This window comes from Lissotriton vulgaris, chromosome 7 (assembly GCF_964263255.1).
Source record: "Lissotriton vulgaris chromosome 7, aLisVul1.2, whole genome shotgun sequence".
In the NCBI taxonomy this organism is placed as follows: Eukaryota; Metazoa; Chordata; class Amphibia; order Caudata; family Salamandridae; genus Lissotriton; species Lissotriton vulgaris.
The window spans coordinates 1436470654-1436488268 of NC_141695.1; positions in this window are offsets into that span (position 1 = coordinate 1436470654).

The following is a 17615-nucleotide window of genomic DNA, read 5'->3' on the forward strand; positions in this document are numbered from 1 at the left end:
CGCTGTGTACTGTGCACTCGAATATAAAGGTTTTAAAAAAAAAATGAAAAAAAAATGAAAAAAACGACATACTCGTGCTGCCATATTTTTTGCTTTGTTTTTACATTCCAGTGTGAGCCTAAAGGCATCGCTAACCCCATATATGGCAATCTCTTCGGCAAACCAGACCCTTCTTTAGTCAATTTCCTGCTGCTTATTTTGACCATTAACCCCATACCCCCCACTTTGTGCTGAACTTACCTCCTGAGTTTGCACCACTGTGCCTTGCACCTTTTCCCTTGACTCAGGTTCTTTACCCTTCAGAGAAACTACATTACATTCTCCCCACCAGTTCTGCTTACCCTTTGGTAACTGTTCTTCTCTCCTCTAGAATTCGGTTTGAGAAATCCGCTCAAGATTCTCCTGTTCAAAGGGTGCCGAGTGATCTTGTGAAAACTGTAATGATTTAGCAGACATTGTTGCCTTACTCCCCCTCCCCTTATACTGTTTTTTTGTGTGATATGTCCTTTTTGTTTGAAACATCCTCCTCAACTCCCATCCCCTCCCAATCCCCGTCCCCCTCGAACTCTCTCAGCTTCCTTTGTGGATAAATCACTTGCTGACTCCCTCCTGGATGTTCTCCATCCCCCACCCCACCATCATATGTATTCCAATCTAAAGAAGGCCCTCGCTCTAAAAGCCTGCCCGCCTGTGATGAATCCACTAAATTCATCATTAAAACCACTGCGCTCAGCGGCCGCTCTGCTATGTGCTCCATCAATTCCCATCCTCTTCTGGTTCTTACCATAGACAGTCCCCCTGCTCCTGAAAACTTCTTCTTGCCTCCCTCTAGAACAGGAACTGTCTCTGGTGGTCACTCTATTGTCATTGTTTCGATGACTGTCCCCCATTTTTGTATGTTCTACCCATACCCATTGCCCTTCCAAACAGTCTCCAGGCTCTCCTACCTCATGTCCAAAACCTGCAGGCGCTTTTCTGGCTACTGGGAATAAATATTCCCTGCTGAAACGTGTATTCTCCAAACCATTGGCATGCATGAATTCTGTATAGCACTCCTGGTCCTGATCCTGTTGCAAACTCAAAGCCTCCTGCTGGGCATGGTCACCATCCCATTCACCTAACCTCTCAATCAATCAATCAATCATAGACATTTATAGAGCGCTCTACTTACCCGGAGGGTCTCAAGGCGCTAGGGGGGGGGGGGGGGGGGGGGGTGCTGCTACTGCCCGAACAGCCAGGTCTTGAGCTTCTTCCTGAAGGCGAGGTGGTCTTGGGTCAGGCGCAGGTCGGGAGGGAGGGAGTTCCAGGTCTTGGCGGCCAGGTAGGAAAAGGACCTTCCTCCTGTTGTCGTTCTTCGGATGCGGGGGACGGCGGCGAGGGCGTGACTGGCTGATCGGAGGTGTCGTTTGGGAGCGTAAAAGTTGATGCGGTTGTTGAGGTAGCTCGGGCCTTGATCGTGGAGAGCTTTGTGTGCATGGGTAAGGAGACGGAAGGTGATTCTCTTGTTGACCGGGAGCCAGTGCAGGTCTCTTAGGTGTCCGGAGATGTGGCTGTGTCGTGGGATGTCGAGGATGAGTCTGGCTGAGGCGTTCTGGATCCGTTGGAGTCTCTTCTGGAGCTTGGTGGGGGTTCCGGCGTAGAGGGCGTTGCCGTAGTCCAGTCGGCTGGTGACGAGGGCCTGGGTGACAGTCTTCCTGGTCTCGGTGGGGATCCACCGGAAGATTTTCCGTAGCATGCGCAGGATGTTGAAGCACGACGAGGAGACGGCGTTGACTTGCTTGGTCATGGAGAGGGAGGAGTCCAGGATGAAGCCCAGGTTGCGTGCGTGGTCTGTCGGTTTGGGTGCGGTTCCTAGGGCGGGGGGCCACCAGGAGTCGTCCCAGGCGGAGGGCGAGGATCCCAGGATGAGGACTTCCGTCTTGTCTGAGTTCAGTTTCAGGCGGCTGGTCGACATCCACTCGGCTACCTCTTTCATTCCTTCGTGAAGGTTGGCTCTGGCGGCGGGGTCGTTGGTAAGGGAGAGGATCAGCTGGGTATCGTCGGCGTAGGAGATGATGTTCAGGTTGTGTTGGCGTGCGATGGCCGCGAGGGGGCTCATGTAGACGTTGAAGAGGGTTGGGCCCAGCGAGGATCCTTGGGGTACGCCGCAGATGACTTCGGTGGCCTTTGATTTGTACGGTGGTAGGCGGACTCTCTGGGTTCTTCCGTCGAGGAAGGAGTTGATCCATTCCAGTGCCTTCTCCTGGATTCCGACGTTGTAGAGGCGCTGCACTAGGGTGCGGTGGCAGACGGTGTCGAAGGCCGCGGAGAGGTCTAGGAGGATGGGGGCCGCTGTTTCTCCGTTGTTCATCAGGGTTCGGATGTCATCGGTGGCAGCGATGAGGGCGGTCTCGGTGCTGTGGTTGGCTCGGAAGCCAGACTGTGAGGGGTCGAGGGATCCGTTCGTCTCGAGGAAGGCGGCCAGTTGCTTGTTGACGGTCTTCTCGATGACTTTGGCTGGAAACGGGAGGATCGAGATGGGACGGTAATTCTTGAGTTCGGAGGGGTCCGCTGTTGGTTTCTTGAGTAGAGTGCTGAGTTCGGCGTGCTTCCAGCTCTCAGGGAAGGTGGCGGTGTCGAATGAGGTGTTGATGATGTCCCGCAGGTGGGGTGCGATGACGGCGTCGGCCTTGTTGAAGACGTGGTGAGGGCAGGGGTCGGTCGGAGATCTGGAGATCCTGGTCATTATCTTGCCTGTCCTGTGAGGTGACGTTTATAGCCTTAACCATTTTAAATTTACCAGCTACTGACATGCTCCTTGAATCTTTTGGTTCTCGTCTGTGAACAAAAAGCGGCACATTACCCGCCCTTCCACCAACCACCTCTGATGGTGGCGCTGCATCAGGCACCTCATCTCCGCTGCCGCTTGAAAAATCAACTAACGCCATGTCAGGAATATCCTTAGAACCTGAAAGTATATCAGTTCCTTCCTGTCCTTAAACGTCACGTTCTTGTACACTCTGTACCCTCTGAGGTACACTAAAAACCGGAACTGGTTTGGGCCTGCGCCCCCTCAAGGAAGTAGCGCCTGTTCCAAGCTCCCTTTTGCCTTTTACCACCCTCGGCTCCCCTTGTGCCCCTCTCACTGCCAGCGCTGCCCTACTGTCTAGGCGCTCAGCTGACTCACCCCTCTGTCCCGCACACCAGCTGGACCCTCTCCTCGCAGCTGGAGACAGCGCCGGCGTTTTTGCTTGTCTCTGTAGTGACTGGCCTCCTCTCCCAGATGCCACACGACGTACGTCAGCGGAGCGTGCCCTCCGCACACCTCTTCACAGGGTCAGCGACAGCCTGCAGGCTTCAACAGCACGGCGGACTCCTCTGGAAGCACTCCTCACTGGCGGCCTGGCAGGGGTTAATAGCGCGTCCCCAGCACCTTCAAGCAGGACACTTCCTCCGGCAGCCGCAATTACACGGAGCACCTCTCGTAGCGCTTCTTGAGAAACCATGGCTCCGATAGAAAATGCGCCTCAGAACAACGTTTTCCTGTCACGCAACCACTGCGCTCGAAATGGAGCTCCCGCTGTCCCTCTGTTTCTGCCACCCGTCGCACGCTGCCACCCGCCGCCCAATCAAAGCCCTTGGTCTGTACCAATCGGGCAAAAATCCCCGGGGAAGACCGCTTGCCGCTCTGCTCCCCCGAGGATCCCAGCGGGAATGTGCGAGGGACTTTCTTCTCATTAGGAGGCGGGGGTGGAGGGGCCGCCGGGGCAGGGCGTGGTGCTCAGCAGGAGATGCAGAGATAGAAAGAGAGAGGGGGCTCTGTGCCCCTCTTTGAGCCGGGCTCGCCTTCTATGTCACTCACCTGAGAATATTTAAGTGCGCAGTATGGAAATTAGCGAAGACGTTCGTTTTATGTTCGAGTGGCAATATGATTTATGTTCATAAAGCGCCTCTTTGACCCATACGATCGCCATGATTTATTAGTATTCCTTAATACGTATAGGTGACAGCGGAGAACTATTGCGAAATAAATTAATGACAGTATGAATATCATTATAGACATGGTTCCTATATTGTAATAAAAAGCGCGCCTCTGCAGAAAACACCAGGAAGTGGCTGAAGGTGGGAGGGCAGGGGAGATACTTTCCCCTGCTACAGTGTCTGCTGGCAGACGCTGGGAGAGAGAGCCCGGCCGGGGTGGCTGGGGGGTGAGCTGCACTCTCCGTGCCCCCTGCCCCTCCGCTCTCTGTGCCTGCAAGAATTTTCTTATCTGCTTGTTAAATAAACAAGCAGATAAGAAGATTCTTCACGACAAGCCGGAAAACTGGCCACTGTGTCAGTAGGGGCTGTCTTAAAAGCGGACAGGGCGGCAACTGAAAACCCTCCTTTTCAATGGGAAGCCAGTGTTTACCCTAAACGCTGACACTACCCAATGAAAAGGAGGGGCGGGCTTTCAGTACCCTTTTTCTTTCAATATCTCTTGCAGGGCGTGGCAGCAGCTTCGCTGCTCAGCCCACACCTCTGCGAGACCTAAAAAAGGCAGTCAAATATAGGGTATAGATATATTAAATAGTAAGAATGGATATTGGACAATACGAGTACACATTCCCTTTTTAGGTTTCGCCTAAGTGAAAGCCTGCGCACTGCGCAGGCTTTTCACGCAGGTGAAAACCTAATGAGAATGATATGTGGCTTTGGAATACGCCCTCTGTTCCATTGGCTAGCTCCATAAATGGAGGCTGGCCATTGGAACAGAGATCTGTCCGTCATGGCCGGACCAGATTCGTGGGCGTTCCCGCGATTTCTTCCCTGTGCATCGTCATCGCGGCCGTGGGCAGGGTTTATTTTTTTTGTCCTCCGTTTGTTTTCTTCCCATTCCGCGGCCGACCGCCGCCGGAAGAAGTCCAGGTGAGTGCCTTTCTTGCCGTTCCCTCCCCCCTCCCGCTGTCCATGTGCCTGCCCGACACGTTTCTGCTGCTTGTTTTTACCAGCCTCTGCAATGCCGAAGCAGCGCGAGTATGAGCCAAGCAGCCACCTTTATAAGCACACATCACAGCCCACGTATTTAAAGACTTATTTGCCCACACAAGTGTATTATTTTCTATTGTTGCAGTGATGGACATTTCCGACATTGTGCAGGGCAAAGTGGATGACTAAGAGAAACAGCACTTTATCCCCTTTCAGCAGTAAGTACAGCCATGCCACTCAAGCCTGCTTTTAGGTGAATACTGCATATTAAGATCTCGCTCTTCTTATCTTGTCGAAGAATGTAACACATTCATGATAAAGGCTTGTTAAATCAAAACACCAAGAACAGTGTATGGTGCCAAAAATACATCATTATTTTAAGGTGTTGCTAGTCTGTTGTTTTTTTCCCATTTGTTAACTTATGACATTAACAACATACTGCACTTTTATGTATTTATTTGAAGTGCACGTTTTTCTCAGTTGCCTGTTGCTGGAGTGATAAGATTATGAAAATACTAGGATTACCTTAAATCGTATTATTTCAAAACATTACATAAATGTTTCCTGTAACTTTACTATCATTGTGGGAATTCAATGCACTGCATATCGTGATAGCGTAACAGTACATAAGCATTATATAAGTGACATGAATACTGCAACGTTACTATCATAATCTCAGTATGGCACCATTATATTCAGTGTTTGACAATAACTATAAGGGCCCCGTCAGTGGGCCTCTGGAAGGCATGAGTTCAAATTGCCAGGTAACGGGGTTTCATGCGGAGGTGTGAGTATGCAGGTCTTTCATTCCGGCGCATTCTTGGGCAATTAAGTTTAAAGGTCACCTGATATGGGACTTTGTCAAGTGGAGGACAATGTGCAATAACAAAGGTATGGGGATTTGTTTGCAGTAAGAGGGAATCGGAATATCTGGTATGGGGGTTTCTCTGTAGGGAGTGTGAAGGATCAGAGGTCTGGGATGTATTTTTTGGCATGTGGTGTGTAAGATACCTCATGTAGAGGATTCAAGCCTCATTCTGTATTTTTATGAGAACATTTGCCCAATTTCATAAATTAAGCGGGGTGGAAACTATTTTCTTTTTTCCCCACTGTCACACTTGCCCCATCTGTTGTCTTTGGCCGTATTCTTTGCCTCCACACCATTAATTTCCGTGAGAAGGCAATGCCACCTGCAGTCTAACAAAACGTAAATACGCTACACTTATGACTTTGGTACTGAAATTGGTGAAAGGAGAGGTAACAAGTGTGGTTCATTTTTCAGGCAAGCATATATTAATAACTCATTTTATTTATTGCTACATCTCGCCATTTCTGGGTGCTATGTGTTAGATGTCATCATTACCCAATTGATAGTTTTCAATTTACTGACATTCAGGATTTTGTCAATAGAGTATGTTAAGCTCACTGTCCACCTTTCTGACTTGAAGGATTGTACTTGATCCCATTTTCAGGTGATATGAATGCCTGGCAGCGGACTGTTGCTACGAAAATTATGAATAAACGGAAGCAGAATTTAGAAAAATTGTAAAAGTGGAAGGCTAGGGTGCGGAAAAGAATTATTGAAGCAACTAAGTTTAAAACTTTGCACTTGTGGCACAGGACCCCTGTGCAGCAGTACTGGATAAGAGATGAGGTGCTGAAGGTAATAAAATAGGAGTTAACCATTTGTGGCTATTGGGAAGCGTTGGTAGAGGTAGACTAAAGTGAATATGAATAAGAGGTTATGAGGCAATGTGTCCATGAATATAATTACCTGTCTGTCCTGAAGTATTTTGTCTAGACTGGAGGCCACATCTCTATCAGGATAAAGACAGGTTGGAGACATTTCCTTGAGGTGCGAGTAACAATGTGCATGGTGTAAACCGCAGGTCTCTATGGGGAGAAAAACTCTCTGTAATGAAAGAGACCAAGGTATGGTAGAAATATTCCAATTTCACAAGCATGCAAGAGGCTGCGTCCTTTTTTCAGTGGTCATGTTGTCTTAATTAATGCCACTGATCAGAGGGCAATACCCACCAGCACCCCACACCAGGGTTACCTCCAATATATCAGAATTAGGTTTCATCTACCAGGGAGTGCCACAATCCACAGATTGATTTTTAGGTTTCGCCTCACCAAAAGCTGCGCTAGCCGACTTTCGCACAAGGCGAAATCTTTTGTTTACTAGTATGGACAAAAGTCCGGCCTCTGTTTCCCATTGGCTAGCTCCATAAATGGAGGCTAGCCATCGGAAAACAGAGGCGTCCGTCATTCTGCGAGGCGACTCGTGGGCGTTTCTGAGAATTTTTCTCATCCGGCCCCTTTTAGGACGTCAGTGCGGCAGTGGGCGGGGTTTATTTTTTTGTTTGTCCATGTTTATTTTGGTCATTCCGCGGCCGACCACCGCCGGAGGAAGTCCAGGTCCAGGTGAGTGCTTTCTGTGTGCCCGTTCGTTCCCGCACACTCCTCCGCTGTCCGTCTTCCCGTTCCTGCCCCCCCCTCCCGCTGTTCGTGTCCCCGTTCCCACCCCCCCTCCCGCTGTCCGTTCCCGTCCCCCTCCCGCTGTCCGTGTGCCCGTAGGTGCTTGTTGTCAATGACATGGAAAGGTGTTATTTCCGTGGCGGTCGGCTGTGACCTACAACCACCAAGCAACCTCGAACGCGGACATGTTCAGTAAATTATTGTTTTAAAGGCAGAGATATTAGCGGCCGTTTAATTTGACCTCCAGTTCTCTCCTCTTTAAGCATTATTTTTCCGACAGCGGAGTTCTTTATTTCATTTTCAGTGCTTTTTTTTTCCTTCCAACAACTGGACCATTTCTCCGTCAGTCAGAGAATGCGGTATGTCCATGAGACCGTAGGAGCAGATGCCCAACTACATCCCTTTCGCTGATGGGAAATACACTCGGTAACAGTCGGTGCAGTCGGTAACACTGGCTGTAGACCCTTGTTTAAGCTGGCATTTCAGATTGTTTTTCGTTTATTTGATATATTGGAGATCAACGAGTCAGATACAATATGTGCTAGTCGGAACGCATCTCTATTTATTTTGAATTCATGCATAATATTTTAGCACGTGTTTCAGTATTTCTTTCTCCTTGTAAACGTGTATGTACACTATTCTTTTGCTTTCCAGTACTTTCGACATTCTATACAAAGAGTAATGTATGTTGTCGCTTGTGACATTGGTTTTCTAACACCAGGAGATGGGAGCGCATTGCTAGGATATCGTAAATGCGCACCTTTGAATGTGACTCCTCCCCTAACGCCAGATTGAGTGGTTATTGCTGTACAACACAATGGAAACCCCGCTCCCTCCCCTATACCTCTGACGCAATCCTGGACTGCCCTACTCGAGTTGACACGCTTGTAGGAGGCACATCGTGAGTAGTCACTACGCCAAAAGGGAGAAAGCTGGGATCGAGCCAGAGACTGGGTGAGTACCAGAATACACAGTAGGATTTTGTCCAATGCAGAGATCCCAGATAGTTTTTAAGTACAATTTGAGTCTTTTAAGCCAAAAGTTGGCTAATACTGAAACTGCTTCAAGGTATTAGATACGCAAACTCTGAGCAGGACTTAAAGTACTTGAGATCGTGACTGTGCTCAAAGGTTTGATGATCTCACCCTAGCAATGCGACCTAGTGGGTTTGACATCAAGTCTGCTGCATCCGTAGGTGAGACTTCAGGTTGAGACTACGTGATGAGTATAGTAGCAAGATCTAGGGTGTGTGAAACTGAGCCAGATTGCTTAAACATGTCAGCGAGGAATCTATTTAAACGTTGTAATTAATTAGATCGAGCGTGTTTGAAGAATAGATAAGGCCGTCATTATTGATATACCAATTGTGGTCGAAAGGGTCTTCTTTTCATTCGCCCCCTCCCGTTTCTCCTCATAATTTCCACGCTATTTGACAGCTCCCCCATTGTATTTCCTGATATTTACAACATTTTCCTCGTTGTCTATTTATTTCACCATTTTATCATGAAACTAGGTGTCCTAAAATGCGACACTTGAAGCTTATTCTAAGATGCCAGAATGTCTGTGTTTGACAGTGCGTGCAGTGTCAGGCATTCATCAAATGACCGCGGTTTCAGATACCTTAGTGAAACTACGCTCCAGTATTTGAAACTTGCACCCTATGTGCGCTTCTGTGCTCCATATTTGGAGGAGGGTACTCCATACTAATGTATGCATAGATAGTTAATAGGGTATTAGGTGGAAGCAGGCGACCAAGCGTCTTCAAATCGGTATTACAAAATGCGCACATCATATTTTAATAATGCTGGTTAAGGAGCTAGCACTCCGAACTCCGCAACCTGTTTAGTGCAGAGTGACTAGGGAGTGCAGAGTGACTAGGGAGTGCTAGGGACTACAGAGTGACCGCAGAGATTAAGCTAATAGCAATGTAAATGACAATGCCATTTATTTATCTGTTTTAAAAACCAACACATGAATACAAATTTTGTCATTTACAATGCCAATAGCTCTAACTTTTCCAAAGGTGAAACCATTGCATTGTAAATGCTTGTTTAGGGTTTAGCCTGCCCATGCTCACTATTTGTGTGGTGCGGTGTCACTCTTCATTCCAGTGTTCCTAAATGGCTAATTCATCCCAAACTTCACTTACATTGCTTGCAGTGGAGCACCGGCCAAGCACAGATTTATTAAACTAAATCAGTGCTCGTTCGGTACTCCCAATGCAATTAAGGTACTATTTCTTCCCATTCCCGCTCCTCCTCTCCCTCTTTAACAGTTTTTTTGTCTTGTTTCCCAATTGCCAGTAGGCAAGATTGATCATATCCTCAGAGGTTTTTTCTGGGCCCATGGGTACCTCTTTCCTCTTCACCGCAATCGCATTTACACACATTTCTATCTCAAAGAACTTCATTTTGAAACAAACATATACTATTTTGAAAAAGGAAACATGTTACATGATATATTTTAATTGTATTTTTGTAATACAGCACTGCCTTTCTTTATTGTACTCTGATAATATTGCATAGCGTTCACTGTGAAGGTCTTACCTTTTTAAGATGGCAAGCTTTTCAGTTTCAACAGGAAGGATTTCCAATGTTTTGTCCTTCCTCTGTATTATAAGTTGTTTTTCGTGAGCACAAGCTCAAGCATTTTCCTGTCTTTGCCGCATCAGAAGTACAACTTCGCTGACCCCATTTTACGAACTGGATGGAGTGGTTGGATCTATTCTTGACCCTACTTCTTTGACTTTATCAATACAATGAGTTATAATTAAGCCTTAGGATTTTCAGTTTTTACTGATTTTTACAGATAAATACAGACAGATAACAATGGGCCAGATTCACAGAATGAACTTAAGACTAAATCCTAAACTTACTACTATTTGGTATTCACAGAATGCACTTACTACTTTCGGGATTCACAAAGTGAACTTACTACTTTCGGGATTCACAGAATGAACTTACTATTTTCGGTATTCACAGAATAGATTTAAGACTACTAACTTAACGTCTGCACTCGGGCCGGAAATTCTGGCCTGGAGGCGGAGTTTCCGGCTTGGGGCGGAGCTTACGGCCCGGAGGCGGAGCTTGTGGCTTGGAGGCGGAGCTTCCGGCTCGGAGGTGGGTATTTAGCCATGGCTGAAATCACCTCTGGGCCGGAAGCTCCACCTCCAAGCCGCAAGCTCCGCCTCCGGCCCGGAAGCTCTGCCTCCTGGCCGTAAGCTCCGCCCCAAGCCGGAAACTCCGCCTCCGGGCCGGAATTTCCGGCCCGAGTGTGGACGTAAAGTTAGTAGTCTTAAATCAATTCTGTGAATACCGAAAGTAGTAAGTTCATTCTGTGAATCCCAAAAGTAGTAAGTGCATTCTGTGAATACCAAATAGTAGTAAGTTTAGGATTTAGACTTAAGTTCATTCTGTGAATCGGGCCCAATGTGTTTCCTGTCTGCGTTTATTTGAAAAGCAGAAAAATACTGAAAATCGTGCTTGTTGTGAGAGACTCTCCATGCTCTCTTTCATGAATTTGAGGCAACAGCTGAGCAGATAGACATCAATGAGAATAAAAAACATCAGGTGAGATTTCCTCAAATAGTTCCATATGTTAACATATATCTGTAGTATAACGCTAATATATACCTGTGAGTGTAGTGTTTTGTTATGCAGGGCTCTTAGTTTGCTAAATTGTGACCAGCATCCATGCATGAAGGCACATTCAGCAGTTAAATATAAGTGGAAATATACAATTTTATGGCTCCATTTGTTCTCAAAACACAAAAATAAATATTGATAAATACAGATTTAAATGTTAAAAAAAAATATACCATAAAACCAGGAGCCCTGGTTATAATTGGCCCAATGGAATCGACCACTCGAGTCATGTCATGCAGGGAAAGAAATGTGTCCTCCTCGCTGTAACCCAGGTGACTAGAAATGTGTGACCAAGCTGATCTCATTGTTTGTATTGCATTTTATGAACGTAGAGGCTTGATTGAACAAGGGCAACACGAATAAAGGTAATTTAGCAGCGACAGGATGGTTCAGCTATCACTGACTGAGGTAATTAAGGCAAACTCAGCGTTCAAAGTCAGTGAGTGATATTCAGACTTTAACTTAGCGATTTTATGCACTGTGTGTAGCTGACAGTATTGCTCCAGTCCTGTGGTGCAAAGATAGCATTTCTTTTTCATCAGGTTCATTGAAATCTGTAGCTGCAAGATGCTTTTAGCTTGTATCTGTGTCAAAATAGAGCGCAGTTTAAAAATCCCTATACCATCATAGCACTTTTAATACAGTTCGACCACCGGGTATAGTGCTTTATTTTACTCTCTTCAGTATCAAATGGTGCTAGCACCAGTATGAAAATTTTAGTTGTTTGAAAAATTGATGCATAAGATGTCTTTCCTTACCATTCCCATCGTCAAAAGGAACTGACTCCTGGCTTTAATGGGGTCAATTAATGTGCATTTCCGGGACTGGGCCTAGATGTATATGCATAAATGAATAGGTTTGTAGGATTTCACTTACTGTTGCACAGTGGCCCCCCAGGAAAAGTTCATAAACCAACCATAACCCTATCATATACGAATTATGCCTTCTGTAAAATTGTATTCATCTCTTCCTGGATTTTTCCAGCCATGTCCTTCCAGTCAGCAAGTGCCACGAAGCCACTTTGTGGTGAAGGTTGCACTTAAAATTTCCCCATAACGTAACATCAGCACACAAAATGCACCCCTTAGTGTGTCACATTTAAAGAAACAATGTATTTTTTGGGAGAGCTATAGGGCACGTCGCAAGATGGCTGCGCTGTATAGTGCAGCTCTGCCGGCCAAGTGCACAATCAGCCCAAAATCCTGTCATTGCTGCACCATTGAACCACCAAAGATGCAAGGTAATAGCCCCGAACTGCCGATGTACAGGTTATAGGGTTGTCAGCAACGTGGCGGGTGCTGCTCTGCCTCCGCCTTGATGCGGCGGCCAGTGAGGAAGAAAATGGCACTCTCCGCGAGATACTAGCGGACCCGGTGGGGCGCGCCTGCAGCATTGCACGGAATCAAGTGAACGCCGGAGCGTGGCCACTCCAGAGATCTCCTGGGGATGTGCGAAGCCTTCCAGTAGTGGAATAGTGAACGCAGTAGATTCACCAGTCGCTGGTGCGGATGCGGCGGCACCTCACAGCGGGCCAGTGCAGTCAGATAACTGGAGCTCGAGTTGCGAGCCAGCATGGTGAAGACTGCAGCATCACAGAGAAAGCAGAGTGCTGAGCCAGACCCTGGCGGCAAGAACGCTGATGGACTGAGTGGCCCATCATTGCGATCTCGTCCTAGATCTGGGCCGCGGGCACTAGCCACGGTGAAGACCTGCCGGACGGTGAGTAACAAGCTTAGCGAGCGGCTGGGAACGAGGACGGGAGATCCAGACCTGCAGGGGTGGAGCGAGGGACAGTGATTCGAGCCTGCTGATGCACCAAGCTCACATACGAAGCCCTTTGATGTGAATAGCGACCACAAAGAATACTTAACTGTCCGGGGCCCCGCTGCAGATCTGACTGCGACGCACCATATCACCCCACTGCTACTCACCAAATATACTGGCATAGAGAGCGGCGCTGCATAGGAGCAGGACAGACCCCTTTCCTGAATATACAGTGGCATCTGGCACAGCCTAGTGAAGATGGGGAAGACAGACAAGACTCAAACCCGCCTCGCATTCGAAATGAGGAGGCCGGGCTGGTCCCATCAGCGGGCAGCATCGGATTATGAACAGGACACTCCGGTGGAAGGGACCACCTCTGTGAAATACACGCTGCTTGCCATGCAGAGCAGTCTACAGTCAATAGATGGCAAAATAGAGACACTCAACCTCAGGATGGATTACATATCCGCCAAAGTAGACAAAAAGCGTCACACTGGAGGAAGCTGAAAAACGTATTTTTGGTGCAAAAGACGGCCCGCAAACCGTCTCATCTCAATGTCTCAACATTGAGAAGGTACTTGCCGTGATCCAGGCCAAAAACGAAGACCTTGAGGCGAGGTCAAGGTGAAATAACCTCAGAATTATGGGTCTGCCGGAATCCAAAAACACTGGCAAGCTGGAGCTCTACTTTGAGAGCATGCTCATGGATATCTTCGGCCCTGAGCAGGTGCTGATTGTGGCAGTGCGTCCAGCCCCAGGGGCCCACTGCGGCCTATTATTGCAAAACTGATCAATTACAGGGACCGAGATACAGTATTGCGAATGGCGACAGAGAAATGAACTATTAACTACAAAGGGACCTTGCGCTCTATCCAGACTTTATGGCTGCTGTCCAAGTGGCCCAGCAATAATTCCAGCCAGTAAAGAAACAATTGATTGCAGCAAACATCCCCTACACAATGCTGTACCCCGCCTAGCTTTGGATCTACGCAGACGGGAAGATAAAACAGTTCACCACCCCAAAATCTGCTATGGAGTATGTTTAGTCACTGAAGAGGAGCTGATGAGAGCCAGCAGAAAGATTAGAAGATGAGGAGCAATAAAGAGAACATGCTGCTGGATGGCACCTGCATGAACACTCGGATGCAGGAGGCAATGGTACATGGTATGGGGCATGGGTAGCCGTGGAACAGAATAGAAATCTGACCCAGGAAGCGCAGCACGCTGCAGTATAGCAAAATGCGGGTGCCTGAATAATAGCCAACATGCCAGGAATAGGCGATGGCGCTGAAAACTGTCATGGCTGGGACAGAGCCTAGCAGGGACAATACATAAGAAGCAATCAACCTACTGGACACACTCTGCCACCTCCCTTTATTCAGGGGGGAATTTGTGCACTAGTGCCGCCACATGGGAGTTCCCCAAAACTTTCAATGGGTAATCTTTCTTGACTTATGTAAGTTAGGGTTGTTTGGGATTTTTTTTAGCAAGTTGGGGGTGCTGAAGTGGGTGGGGGGTGGGGTACGGCGGTTTGTTCAGGCACAACTGCCAGGGCCAGCTGCTAGGGAGGAATATATGACGAAATCCAGCAATCCATAATCCCGCATACCATGACTCCGCATTTATTACAACGCAGAGCCATCACTCCTCAAACTTTTGCCCCGCATATAACTTTACCACGCATGCCTTTACAACGCAAAGGCATGTGTGGTGAAGTTATATGCGGGGTAAACTTAGTAAATGTACTTACCACATATATATTTTTTTTCTGACAACGCATGGAGCCAGGAAATGTGTAGCTGTGTATAGCGTCTCACCAGCGCTGACGGCTTCGGCACCCGTGGAGTTGAGGAGCGACGGTGGTGATTCGAAACCGTGCCTGAAACCACATATATATATATATATATCCCGACAGCAATGGCGAATTCAGCCTGCGCCGCTTTTCTTTGGCGGGCCTCAACGGGGTTTCGCCTTACCCCTGAATATCCGCCGATAGCGTTGTCGTATCTTTGCTTTAAAGGACAACAAGTTGAGGCCCATTTGCATTTCACAGTGAATTTTTTATTTGCGTTTCACACCCAACGCGTTTCGCAGCCGCAGCCGCTTGATCACGAGTGAGTTCAAGTGTTGAACAATAAAGTTATATACAAGTGAAAACCTTCATCATGTGACTTTTGATCAAAAGTGAAAACATACTCTCTCACCCTCGGTTATTATTGATATTTCATCACTTATCATCATAAGCTGTGTTAATTCACACAAATACATTATTTCAGTTTAGCAGGTTTAAACATGTCATTTAGTTCAAACTGCTATGGTGATCCTTGTATTCAGGAACTACAAGTCCCATAATTCCTTAAGCTCGTTACCTCAAAGACTGTTTTTCAACATTAGTCACCAAATTAATTTACGACCTGTTTAAACCTGCTAAGTCACATGATGAAGGTTTTCACTTGTATATAACTTTATTGTTCAACACTTGAACTCACTCGTGATCAAGCGGCTGCGGCTGCGAAACGCGTTGGGTGTGAAACGCCAATAAAAAATTCACTGTGAAATGCAAATGGGCCTCAACTTGTTGTCCTTTTAAGCAAAGATACGACAACGCTATCGGCGGATATATATATATATATATATATATATATATATATATATATATATATATATATATATATATATACAAAGACAGAATCCAATTAAATGAATTCAGACAAGCCCGTAGTTCATCCGAAAGTACTTTATTCGGCTGGCACAAAAGTCAAGGGATAACGCGTTTCGAACAACAAGTTGTTCTTGGTCATATATATATATATATATATATATATACATATTCACAAATCAAGGTTGCCCTCTATGAAGCGCCACACGCAGATGAGTATAAACACACGTTGTCACAGGCAGCAAGGTTTCAACAGGCAGCAGGCTCCTCAATCTGCCATACGCGTTTCGAGCCTCTTTGGTGCTCTTGTTCACAGGCAAATACTGACGGCAGTCGGGTTGATTAAGAACAAAATTTATTCAACCTTCATTTGTGAATATATATACATATATATATATATATATATATATACCTAATAATGCATATGTATATAAATTTGATATTTATGGGTATTTGTAAAGCGCAAACGTTCGCTCCCGAGGGAGCATCTTGGCGCTGAGCTAGCTGCAGTGAATAAATGAAAGATGGAATGTGGTGAGAAGACTGGGACTAGATGGCAGCCAATACGATGGTGTCTGGTTGTTGGTACACCCATGTCTTAAGGAGTTTTCTAAAACTGTTCTCGTTTTCAATTAATCTGAGGTTGGCTGGTAGGTTGTTCCATGCCTTGGCTGCCAGAACAGTGAAGGATTTCCCCCCTTGGTTTTGTATTTGAATCTAGGAATCGTGATAAGATTTGTCCCGGAAGATCTCAAACAACGCGGGGGATTGTAACGCATAAAGCGATTAGCAAGGTAGTGGGGCCCGGTGTTTTGCATGGATTTGAAAACAGTGAAAAGCAATTTGAAAAGGATTCTTTTATGCAATAGTAACCAGTGCAGGGATTTTAGTGCTGCTGAAGCAGATGACCTTCTGGGGAGTTTTAGAACCAGTCTAGCAGCTGCGTGTTGTATACTCTGCAGCTTACTAAGGGTGGACTTCTTCACTCCAGCCATTAGTCCATTGCAGTAATCAAGTCGGGAGAGTATTAAGGCTACCGCGACTGATTTTCTAGCTGCAATGGGGAGGAAATCAAAAAATGTTTTCAAGGATTTAATGAGTCCAAAACAGCGTCCAGCAGTGGTCCTAACGTGGTCATCGAAAGAGAGGGATGAATCGAATTGCACGCCAAGGTTTCGTGCTGATGATACTGCACTGGGGGGGGGGCCTCCGATCCCAAGGGCCACCAGTCTTTCGGAGAGAAAGATTGATTTTTACCCAGCGGAATGATTTCTGTCTTGGCACTATTGCATCTTAAATGGTTTGTGTTCAGCCATTGGAATACATCAGAGAGGCAGTTTTTGAAACGTTGGCCAGCGTCCGTCAACTTTTTGTCGATAGTGACGACAAGTTGAGTGTCGTCGGCATATGACGTGACAAGGATCCCATGCGATTCTATCACAGCGAGGAGGGGTGCCATGTAGATGTTAAAAAAGAGAGGACTTAATCTAGACCCCTGGGGCACTCCAGATGTGATGGGTTTTTCGCTGGATAGAAAGGGACCAAGGGACACAGTCTGGGACCTATTAGATAGGAAAGATGTAATCCAAGCCAAGGCTGTGTCTGTCACGCCAATCTCTCGCATTCTGTTAATCAGGATGACATGCGAGATAGTGTCGAACGCTGCTGTAAGGTCAAGCAGGATGAGGACTGCTTGCCTTCCCTCATCCAGCAGGAACTTGATGGAATCAGCTAGTTCGATCAAAGCTGTTTCAGTGGAGTGACCGGAGCGAAATCCCGACTGCTGAGGATGCAGGATGTTATGGGCCTCTGCAAATGTTTTTAGCTCCTCATGTACTAGCTGTTCCGTGATTTTACTAAGGACAGGTAGTAGGGAGATGGGGCGCATGTTGGTGAGGTCCGTTGGCGATTTGTTCTGCTTCTTCATCAGGGGTTTTACAATGGCCTTCTTCCAGTCATTTGGCACTAGCCCGGATTCGAGGGATTCATTAATAATAACATTAATGTAAGGGTTTACTGCCTCGATCAAGTGATGCAAAATGATGGGAGGACAGGAGTCAGTGGGGGCTCCTGATTTACATGCCAAGATTGCCTTGCCTGTTTGTTGTAAGGGAACAGGT